The 12,180-nt window shown below is 39.4% G+C and overlaps 1 protein-coding gene across 3 annotated transcripts in view; it reads right to left on the bottom strand.

The window, feature by feature from the left end:
• The window catches only part of LOC115224901 (vigilin), a 59,167-nt gene extending 47,937 nt beyond the window's left edge, over nt 1-11,230 (bottom strand). The window contains exons 1-2 of one of the 3 annotated variants that reach the window (XM_029795860.2): nt 11,208-11,230; nt 8,155-8,230 (exon numbers count right to left, since the gene is read on the bottom strand). The gene's annotated coding sequence lies outside the window, so the exon portion shown is untranslated. Of the gene's footprint in view, nt 1-8,154; nt 8,231-9,684; nt 9,871-11,207 lie in introns of those variants that run through there. The other 2 variants (XM_029795859.2, XM_029795858.2) reach the window with 2 other exon arrangements.
• Between the last annotated feature and the right edge of the window lie 950 nt (nt 11,231-12,180).

Below are 12,180 nucleotides of genomic sequence, written 5' to 3'. Positions count from 1 at the left end.
TTTCTTTCAATGCCGGTATGGATGAGCAGATGAATGGAATACTAAGATGAAGAACGATGGCATAGCAGCTACAGCAGCTGGCGCCCGTCTGCTCTATAGGGTAAATGGTTTTTAATGAAAACAAACTTCTAATTTGTGGATCTGTATTCGACTTACTGGGGTATTGTAAATGTAACTTGAGGTATTACATTAGTGTTTTTACTCGTTAACCACCTGTAATATAGTCAGGTCAGGGATCTCGACACAGGTGAGCAAGATCTGCTCCTGGTACCATGGAAACCAGTACCACCAGTTCCGTGGTCAAGTGGTCAGTGACTAAACTGGTTCCCCTACATGAGTAGCTTGCTACTCTTGTGAGGAGGATGTCTGGACACCCCAGAAGGATGAGTTCCTTGTGGGCCAATGGTCATCCAGGAGGGGAAGGTAATGGCAAACCATTGCAATATCTTTACTGACGAAACACTCTGAGAAAGTCAGAAGGAAATAATGTCATGGCCTCATCTGATGGAAGGAGCTCACACTTAATCAGAGAAGGCGTTCAATGTAGAAATAGTTCTTAAAGTCTGGCTCATAATACGCATAAAGAATATTTGTCAATTGAGCAGCTCCAATCAAGATGTTTCTATATTTTATCAACAGGCACGGCCATGGGTGTGTGGTAAGAAGTCTGCTTTCAAACCACAGGGTCTTGAGTTCAGTCCACTGCATGGCACCTACTAAAAAGTATTGAGTAATTCTTCAGTTTAGGGTTAAATTGTTTTTATTTTAACTTCACATAAAAACAAACACCAATGTGTGTGTATGTTATATCTATATGTATATATGTGTATGTGTGTGTGTGTATTCACATATATACACACACACACATATGTGTATATCCATATAAACACACACACACATAATATATATTTGTTCATTGGTTCTTTTAGTGCCTGTTTTTCCAGGCTGGTAAAGGTCAAACAGGGAGATACTTGAAGCCGGATTTCTACGGCTGGATGCTCTTCCAGTCAGCAACCCTTGCCTGTTTTTCAACTGAGGTAATTTTAACTGCAAAGGAATTCAAAAGTGCCAAACCAGCAGACAATTGGTCTCAACAAACAACACTGCTTCCCACTCAGCTACAAATAGAGGCACCACCATGTATGCAATGTAGTCCACTGCAAATATTTACACAAACACAGACACATTTTTACATATATGTGTATGTATATATATATATATATATATATCATCATCATTTAGCGTCTGCTTTCCATGCTAGCATGGGTTGGACGGTTCAACTGGGGTCTGGGAAGCCAGAAGGCTGCACCAGGCCCAATCTGATCTGGCAGTGTTTCTACGGCTGGATGCCCTTCCCAACGCCAACCACTCCAAGAGTGTAGTGGGTGCTTTTTACGTGCCACCGGCACAGGGGCCAGGCGAGGCTGGCAACGGCCACAATCGGATGGTGCTTTTTACGTGCCACCGGCACGGGATATATATATATATATATATATATATATATGTATGTATATATGGGCTCAGGCATAGCTGGGGGTTAAGAAGTTAATTTCCCAAACACATGGTTTTAGGTTGAGCCTCAATGCCTAGACCCTTGGGCAAGTGTCTCTACTCTAGCCTTGGATTAGTCAAAGCCTTGTGATAGACAGAAACTGTAGGAAACCCATCATATATGTGTGTATGTGTGTGTGTGTGTGAGTGTGCGTGTGTGTGTGTGTGAGTAGGCGCATGGCTCAGTGGTTAGTGTCGGGCTCACAATCATGGGGTAGTGAGTTTGATTCCCAGACCGGGCTGTGTGTTGTGTTCTTGAGCAAGACACTTTATTTCACGCAGCTCCAGTTCACTCAGCTGTAGAAATGAGTGGTGACATCACTCGTACCAAGCTGTCTCGGTCCCTTTGCCTTACCCTGGGATAATATTGGTGGCATGGAGAGGGGAGGCTGGTATGCATGTGCGACTGCTGGTCTTGGAGTGTAACTTTTTAGGTGCAATCCCAAAGTCATTCATGACCAAGGTGGGGTCTTTACCCTTTATATATAAATAAGGATTACGTAATATATTTGGTAGAGTACAAATTTCTTATTCATTAACAAGAATATTCTTTAACAGTCACTTCATTCAAAATTTCAGCCAGCTAAGCCATATATATATATATATATATATACATACATATATATACATACATACATACATACATAAGGCAAGGCTGTGTAGTAAGAAACTTGCTTCCCAACCACATGATTCCACGCTCAGTCCCACTGCACGGCACCTTGGGGTAAGTCTCTTCTACTATAGCCTCAGGCTGACCAATGCCTTGTGAATAGATTTGATGAGTGGAAACTGAAAAGAAGCCTGTCATACATGTGTGTGTGTCTTTGTGTTTGTCCTCCACCACTGCCTAACAACTGGTGTCGGCGTTTACATTCCTGTAACTTAGCAGAAGAGACTAACAGAATAAATACCAGCCAACGGAGGTGTCAGTTTGATGAGGATGTTGGGTATCTCTTATGCAAGCAAGAGTCTTGTTGTTAGTGACTTGGTCAGCCCATTTGATGTTCAGAATCTGTCTCAAGCTGTGAAGGTGGGAGGCATGGCGACACCATTTCTGTCCCAAGTAGATGCTTCAGGTTTGTCTGCCACAACGCCGTGTATTGAGGACACAAGCCCAGCAGACTGTAACCTTGATGTGCACAGTTAGCTTACAGTTTTCTTAGATTCTTATAGACTGCTCTTTCAGGATGTCTGTCGATCTCAGACTCGAGAGAGACGATGGTGGAACCAAGCTACTCAAACTCATAGACTCCTGCCAGCTCACAGTTGCTGAAATTAATAGTAGGGGGGTGCTCAATACCTGGGCCCAATGCTTCTACCTTCTTCAGACTGATGGTGAAGCTAAAGCCTTGACAGGCTCTTGTGGGGCCATCCATAAGGCATTGCAGTTGCACTGCCAAGTGTGTCCACCAATGCTGAAACATCTGCAAACACCATGTACGTCACACACTTTCCATCTGACCTTGCATGAAGGTAAACACCTTAAGTTCCAAAAGCATGACAACCAAGAAGATACTGAACAGGACTGCGACAAGCACACATCTCTGTTTCACTCCACTGTAAATACTGAAGGCTCCCTAGGAAAAGCCATTGTCCATGTCTGTATAGAATGATGGAACAATCATGAATAACCTTGGAAGGCACACAATCTTGACAAGAATTCTGAACAGGATGTCTCTACTCACAAAGGTCAAGGACCTTCGTGAGGTCAACCAAAGCAATGCGGAGTGATTGTCTTTTTCTCTTCATTTTTCTTGTAATTGTCAAAAGGAGGAGATAATGGGTCAACTGTGTAATGTTCTGACCTGAGGTGATTTTCTGCAATCTGTTTCGGACTGCACAAATGCAGACTTTCCCAACAATGCTCAACAAAGGGACTCCTTTGCAGTTGTTGCAATCACTTCCATTTCCTTGGTTCTTGTGCAACACGACCGTGCTGCAGTCTTATGGCCTGCGGCATTGCTCCTTCTTTCCAGCACTGGCACACTGAGCCACACAGGTGATGCAACAGGATGTCTTTGGTACACATTAAGGCACCATTCCAACCTGGTGCCTGGCCACTGAGAAGACAGTCAATGGTTTTGACTCAGTTCTTCAGAAGTGTATCCAGTGCTTCCATCACTGGCAAACATTCCATGTTGCCTAAAACACTATCCAAGATGCTGTTTACGGTGAAGTAAAGTTTGGATTAATGTTTAATCCATCTTCCTGTCTGCTTGCTATTTTCTTTGATAGTGTTTGATGATTTTCAATGGTTCTGTCCTGCTCATGGTTGGGATGATAGCTTTCTTGATTTGCCCACTGCTACATTCCACAAATGTCATCTGTGTCAAATGATGATTAAATAACTTCGCAAAACGGTAACCAGTAGCTATTCACACAGCATCTAGCTTTTTTCTGAACCTTGCATCTTCCTCTTTTTAGTTCTGAACGGTACCCTGGGTGGGGTAACATTTATGGTCAATTTGCCCCAATAACAGAAGTAGATCCAACCAGGCTTGTGTCTTGCTCCTTACCAAAAGCCTTCTGTCTAGTAATGAGGGTGGTGACCCTGAAAGAAACTTATCTGTGAATCTCCATCTGGTGGGTCTGCAGAGATGTTTCCATATTCTTTGTAATTGTTTGAAATTTACATTGCTGATAATATTCATAATCCAGAGAGATGAACCTGGAGTTGGCCATCAGAAGAATTACAGTGGGATTGCTAACACTAAGCAATCATTGATGCTTATCACTACCTGATGCAGCTAGCTGTAACCTGGAATATACCCGAGAGCTACCACGGTACCTGCCTGGATAATTTATCACTATATATATATATATATATAATATATATATTTATTTATTACATTGCCAGATAAGACTGGAGCCTGGTGCAGCCTTCTGGCTTCCCAGATCCCCGGTCGAACCGTCCAACCCATGCTAGCATTGAAAACAGACGTTAAACGATGATGATGATGATGATGATCATGTGATCAACCAGGCTATCATATGTTGCTACACATCGCTGGTCACAATGCACTTCGCATTGTTTTAGCCTTCAAATGACACCACCCCGCTGGCTAAGCGAGCAGGCAAATAATATATATATATATATATAATATATATATATTTATTTATTATATAATATATATATGTATATATGCATGCATGACCTAGTGGTTAGGGTGTTGTACTCATGATTGCAAGATTGTGGTTTCAATACCTAGTGCAAAGTGGTGCATTGTTTTTTTAGCAAAACACTTAATTGCACGTTGCTAGGCACTGATTTAAACACCTCACACGTGGCACAACTGTTAATTTGATGGCAGCAGTGAGCTAACGAGCAGCACAGACATTTGATGCTTATAAACAAATCATTTGTGAAGGTCGTTTGGGAAAATGCTCAATGCTTATATGCCGTCTTTAATGGGAGAGTCCATACACACACATACTTATGTAGACACACACGTATATGTATACACACACACACACACATGTGCGTTGTGTATATACATGTTCTTTTATTCTTTTACTTGTTTCAGTCATCTGACTGCGGTCATGCTGGAGCACTGCTCTTAGTCGAACAAATCGACCCCAGGACTTATTCTTTCTAAACCTAGTACTTATTCTCTCAGTCTCCTTTGCTGAACCACCAAGTTACAGAGACGTAAACACACCAACATCGGTTGTCAAGCAATGGCAAGGGGATAAACACAGACACACAAATACATACATGTATGTGTGTGTGTGTGTGTATCTATACACACATATACGTACAATGGGCTTCTTTCAGTTTCCATGCACCAAATTCACTCACAAGGCTTTGGTCGGCCCAAGGTTATAGTAGAAGACGTTTGCCCAAGATGTCGGGCTCCCGTGCCAGTGGCATGTAAAACAGTACCACCTGACTGGTTCCTATGCTGGAGGCACTAAAAAGCACCCACTACACTCTCGGAGTGGTTGGTGTTAGGAAGGGCATCCAGCTGTAGAAACACTGCCAGGTTAGATTGGAGCCTGGTGCAACCTTCTGGCTCACCAGCCCTCAGTCAAACCGTCAAACCTATGCCAACATGGAAAGCAGATGTTAAATGATGATGATATCTAAATAAAATACACACACACACAAATGTATATTCAGTCATTTGACAACGCCCATCCTGGGGCATCATCGAAGAATTCAGTTGAGCAAATCGACTTGGTAAAGCTTAATACTTATTCTAACAGCTTCTTTCTGCTGCACCACTAAATTATAAATTAAAAACACACACACACAAATAATGTTTTTTCCCTCTCCTTGTGGCTGTGAAGTTTGCTCCCAGGTTCATTCTCGGTGTGGGCACCTTGGGCAAATGTCTTCTACTATAGTTTTGGACCGACCAAAGCCTTGTCAGTGGATTCGGTGGAAACTTAAATAAACTCGTCACACACATACATAAATATATATATACATGGGGGAGGTTGTTCCCCCAATACCAGTGTTGGTGTGTTTACGTCCTCGTAACTTAGAGGTTCGGCAAAAGAGACCGATAGAATAAGTACCAGGATTTTAAAAAATTACTAGGGCCAATTCGACTAAAAATTCAAGGTGTGTGCCCCAGCATGGCCGCAGTCTAGTGACTGAATCAAATAAAGGACGCGCGCGCGTGCTTCAGTGTGTGTGTGTGTGTGTGTACATAGGCTCCTGCATATACCTCGCCCACGTCAGCAAGTGTCTTCTCATCAGTGTTGACAGATGGCGATAAACCTTCTGCCTCAACCATTTCGTATGTCCCAGGCAAGAGAATGGAAAAAGCAGACATTGAAACGACGACAACAAATGATGATATTCAACACAGTCTCTAAAACGCTCCTATCAATCAAATTCCACTCGCAGGTAACACTTGCTGACGTGGGCACGGAACATGGAGCCACATGGTTGACAATCCATGTTTACATCACGTACAATGAATTACATGGGCCACAATTTATAGGCTATACACCTCTTGTAAAATGTATACCATAGAACATGTATATATAACAAAGTATTCGGTAAAGTAAAAATTTACCGTTTACTCTATAATCTATGTTTGATCTTAACATAATTGCTTCATTCATATATAAATATAAAAATATATATATACACGTGTGTGTGTGTGTTACATAATTTATGTTACATATATATACATACACATGAAATGTACAGAAGTTTTATATACACTTTTAACTGCCAAGTCACACAGACATATCTGGGTCTGTGCGTGTGTAACGAAAGAATTAAGAAATGCAAAACTGCACCACCACGTCAACATATTTGGTAGAGTCGGCCAGAAACTGTATTTGGGGGAATTAGTTGGGTAGGGATCGCGATTAGGGGAAAATAAATAAATAGAAAGAGAGAGAGGGAGAGAGAGAAGGTTTCCAAGAGAAAAAAGAAGGCCAACTGCTGTTAAAATTGTTGACGTGTCCATCGCGAGTATGACAAGTTGCTAAGTCTTGCTTAGTTGGCACTACTCGGGGTGGCGAAGGAGGCGGTGACGGGGGTGGCGACGGCGGCGGGGACGATGTCGTCGTGGTGGTGGTGACGGCGGGGGGGTTTCGAGGGCAACTGACTTCCTCGCACAACTTGGCATTTTGGCACACACCATCACATTCGTGTGTGTGTACATATATATATATAAAACCAGACACATTTATATATATATATATATATATATATATATATACACACACACATACATATACTATGTATATATATATATATATCCATCGAGACATTTATATTTAGGTATACATCATGCACATACGTTCGTTCTGCAGACGTCCAGAGAAAAAGATCTTGTGATACAAATATTCAGTAATACACAGTAAACGCAAGAGATAATTATCTTTCTTAATAAAGTCACATAAATAGATACGTGTGTATATATATATACATACATACATACACACACACACGTCGACACGCATATCCTCACATGCATAGACACGTATGTATAGTAGTAACATCAACACGATTAGGCGCTCACCAAGATAGACACGTATGTATATATTATATATACATCGACACAAATACATAACCAGACACGTATGCAGAGACAGATAAAGGCAGGATCACACATATATACACATCGATTTACATCGGGAACAAGCTCTTGGCTACACACACACAAACATCACTGATCATACATACATACGTATGGTACCAAGATAGGTTTTTGCACATACAAGCAGATGTGTGTGTGTGTGTGTGTACGAGTATATCATTAAATTAGGAACAAATATGTCCCACTAAGTCCAGTGATTTTTGTTTTTTAACGGACGTGGTGGGAAGATAAACTTGTGTAAGATCAAATTACTGACACCTACACACAGGTACTTACCTCCTCCCAACATCCGTTATATATATATATATATAGATAGACATAAACATACTATATATATACAATTATACACATATGTCCTACCAAATCATTAATTATATATATATATATATATAAATCAAAGCTCTTCAATTAAAAAAAAAAGGCAAGATCATCACCATATAATTATATACACACATCCAACACACGAAGACTATTATCTGAGACACGATCCTCCGATACACACCTATATCCATCTTAACAAGTCCATATATATACTCACTGTACTGCGTCCGTAAGAAATCCGTCCTAAATATGTTATTTTACCCGCTTAGCCTCCACCTTGGTTCGCCTTTGTTCTGTAAACAAATACAAGAAACAGATTTAATTTTTTTTAAAAACACACGTCTACATTTGCCCTAATAACATCAAATTAAACGTGATTACGAAATAATGATATCAACAAAAACAGGGGATGGTTAATTAAGGGACGTGTATAGGAAGGAAGGTGGTGGTGATTTCGTAAAAGGGACTCCAGATATGAATGGAAATATATTTTCAAGCATTAATTATCCTTTTTCTTTATTATTATTACAAACTAACAGACAGACAGACAGACCAACTAATGAATGGAGACAACGAGCGAGCAAGTGGTTAATTTAATTATAAGGTTAAATTAAACGACAGTGCGTCCAGATAAAAGAGCAGATCATTACCCACCCCTTTTCGCGTGTCTAAATGTGGTTCTACTAAAAACACAGGTAGTGTACAGAAGACACAACCTTTATCTATTATATATATATATAATATATATATATATATATATATATATATATATAATATATATATATAAAATCATGAAATAAGGGCAAAGGTCATAAAAAAATCTCAATTTCATGTGATTACAGAGAATGGGAGAAAGGAAGGAAAGATAATGGACCCTAGTCAAGTTACATGGCAAACAATCTGACTAAATTAAAACAATGTTGCATGTCTTTACATCTACCTATAAACATAGAACAATCAACCGAAATATTTATTTAAGGCATTAACAAAGCTGACATACGGCTTTTAGGCCAACATATTTTGAAGGAGAAACGACAGATTGTGAGGGGGGAAATGATGTTGAACACATCCAAAAATAACGATACTAAGAATTTTAAATATATACATATATATGTATGTATATAAGGAATAGGAAACGAGTGTCTGGGAACGATTTGTGAACATCTAGAATTAGACGAGAAAGAATCTGGTAGATTACATTAATACAATTATACAATCAATGTACCATTTCACATGTGATCGCTACGTGGATGGCTTTCAAAGCTGAACACACACAGGCATGTACATACATATATAGGTATGTCTATATATGTGTATATACGCATGTACATATTATATATTATACAAACTACATATGTATACATACATATTATATATATATACGCAAACTACAACATATATATTTATACATGTCAGTGTATATGTGTATAAAGTAGATCGTTATTTTTTCTTCTTCTGGTTCGGGCTTCTTGTAAGCCATACACGTATACAGAAAAACTAGGAGAGGGACAAGAGCAGTGGAAGAGAAACGTCAGATGATGGTTAAAGGGAGGGAGAGATGGTGAGACGGGAAGCGATCTGCCGTCGTCAATGGGGAGAAGCGATCGTTAGATGAGTCAATCGGAATGAAAAGAAAAGGGGGAAAAAAGCGACAAGAAACAATGGCAGAGACATTATTAGAGAAAATGGTGACGAATGTTAAAAATCAAAGAAATTGGAAGTACGGTGAGCAAAGTGTTTTCCCTACCAGCAGGCAACAATAGCTACCGTCCAACGTTTTATACGTACCCCGGTTAGAAAGAGAACAGACTCTCTCCGCCTGCGCACATGTTATTACACTCAGATACGAATGAAAGCCTCTTCTCATTGGCTAATGCAATCACCTACGTCATAATAGTGTGTGTATATATATATTATATATACATATACGTGTATGTATGCATGTATGTGTGTGTATGTATATATATATATATATTATATATATATATATTATATATATATGTGTGTGTATGTATATCTGTGTATATTATATATATATATATATATATATATATAGATAGATACAGCAATGTGTGTGCAAAATGTATGTGTATTGGTATGGCTTTCCCTTAGTAAATCCTCTCTCTCTCTCTCTCTCCTCGCACCACACAAATGCTTATTTTATTATTTTTTTTTTAGTCGTGTAAAATGTCGCGTAGACGGCTTCTTGCATCAAGAATTGACCCCTTTTTCCCCCGAATTTTTTCCCCCAGAAGAAAAAGTAGCAAACAAGGTAGCAGAGAAACTTTCAGCCAATCAGTGAAGCCGTAACATAATCGCTCGTGTCTCTATGGCAAGATATTTTTTTTTCTTCTTCTTATGACAGATTCTCGTTCTCAAAGTTTAACTCAATAATAATTACCATATTTTAGTTCTTCAACGAAGGCACCGAACAAAAATTTAAAAAGTGCAACAAACATCAACTGTAAAATACATCAAAGTCTAATGTACTATATACATACATAAATATATGTTACATATATTCTATATATATGTGTGTTAGACGTGTGTGTGTTCTTGAGAAACTATTTCCTCTGTTATCGGAGCAAAAGAGGCCGCCGTCTCCTCTGTGTTGACGTCGACATTTGCTGGGAGCCACGTGTGACAAAGACCTGCCAGAGTGTCAGAAGGAATGGGGAAAGCAAATAAATAAAAAAATATCTTGACAGTTTAACACAATGAAAGAATGAGGTGGGAGTGGTGAGTGAGTGGAGAGAGACACACAGAGCCGCTACCACCATCACCACCACCACCTCACATGCGGGGACGGAGACGGAGAAGGAAAAATAGTTTTCTAATTACGAAAAGGACTTGATCGATTCTGTTTGTTAGGTGTTTGCCGATTTGATTAATACAGTTATTGATCTTTGATCAACTTAGACAGACACACACAAATATATGAATATACATGTGTGTGTCTATATATACATATATATATATATATATAGACACATATATATATATATAGATAGATAGATAGATAGATAGATAGATAGATATAAATAGATATGTTGTATATATATAGAGAGAGAGAGACAGACAGACAGACAGACATAGAGCTTTATATACTAACAAAAGTACGTATAAAAAAAACTATATACACACACACCCAATACGTATGTGACATGGGTAAATATTTGGATAGCAGATCTTGAATTGTCAACGGAAGGTTTTATCACAATGAAACTATTCTTTAGAAAATACTTTTGTGAGCAAAATACATTTACTTACATAAATATAAATATTCTCAATTCGCTTATTGTCAGCCTATTCATGTTGACATGGTTTGGACGGAGACGTACTGAAGACAGGATTTTACACCCGGACGCTTTTCCTGTTGCCAACTCTCATTGTTCTAGTGCGAGATTTCCTATTTCGCACGTTTTGAAAACCCAAAAGGACTGATTATAGTACCTACATTTACACACACACACATACACACTTGTTAAATTAGATATACAATCGCCCTGTGACACTCCTGGCAAGTGCCTGCTACAAAAGCCACGGGCCGACTAAGGCCTTGTGAATTCATTTGGTAGATGGAAACTGAAAGAAGTCTTTTGTATATATATATATGTGTGTGTGTGTGTCTTGGTGTCTATGTTTGTCCCCCACCACTGCTTGACAGCCGGTGTTGGTGTGTTTACATCCTCGTAATTTAGCGGTTCGGCAAAACAGACCAACAGAATAAGTACAAGGTTTTTAAAAATAAGTACTGGGGTTTATTTGTACTAAAAATTCTTCATGGCAGTGCTCCAGCGTGGCCACGGTCTAATGAATGAAGCAAGTAAAAGAAAAAAAAGAAGCAAAGATATTGCCATCATTGAATGTCCGTTTTCCATGCTGGCATGGGTTGGACAGTTTGAGAGGATGTGGTTGGCTGCAGGGCTGCCTCAGACTCCGTTGTCCGTTTTAGCATCGTTCCTACAACTGGATGTCCTTCTTAACACCAGCCACCTTGCAGAGTGCGAGTGCATGCTTGTTATGTGGCACCGACACCAATGGGGTCACCAAGTAATATGTAAGACAAGAACAAAGCTGTCTTGCTATAAAAGAGATACATGGCCACCCTGCATTAAATATTATTTAAGAGGCAGGAGTACCTTAAATCCTTGAGCAGCCCTTCAGAAATTGAATCTCCTTACGATACTCCTTGAGAGTTCATGATATGAAATTCATTGCCATTGTTCCAATTTGGTTGCCA

This window comes from Octopus sinensis, linkage group LG26 (genome assembly GCF_006345805.1).
Source record: "Octopus sinensis linkage group LG26, ASM634580v1, whole genome shotgun sequence".
NCBI classification, from domain to species: Eukaryota; Metazoa; Mollusca; class Cephalopoda; order Octopoda; family Octopodidae; genus Octopus; species Octopus sinensis.
Note: the sequence above shows the minus strand (reverse complement) of the source record. Positions and strands in the feature narration are given on the sequence as shown.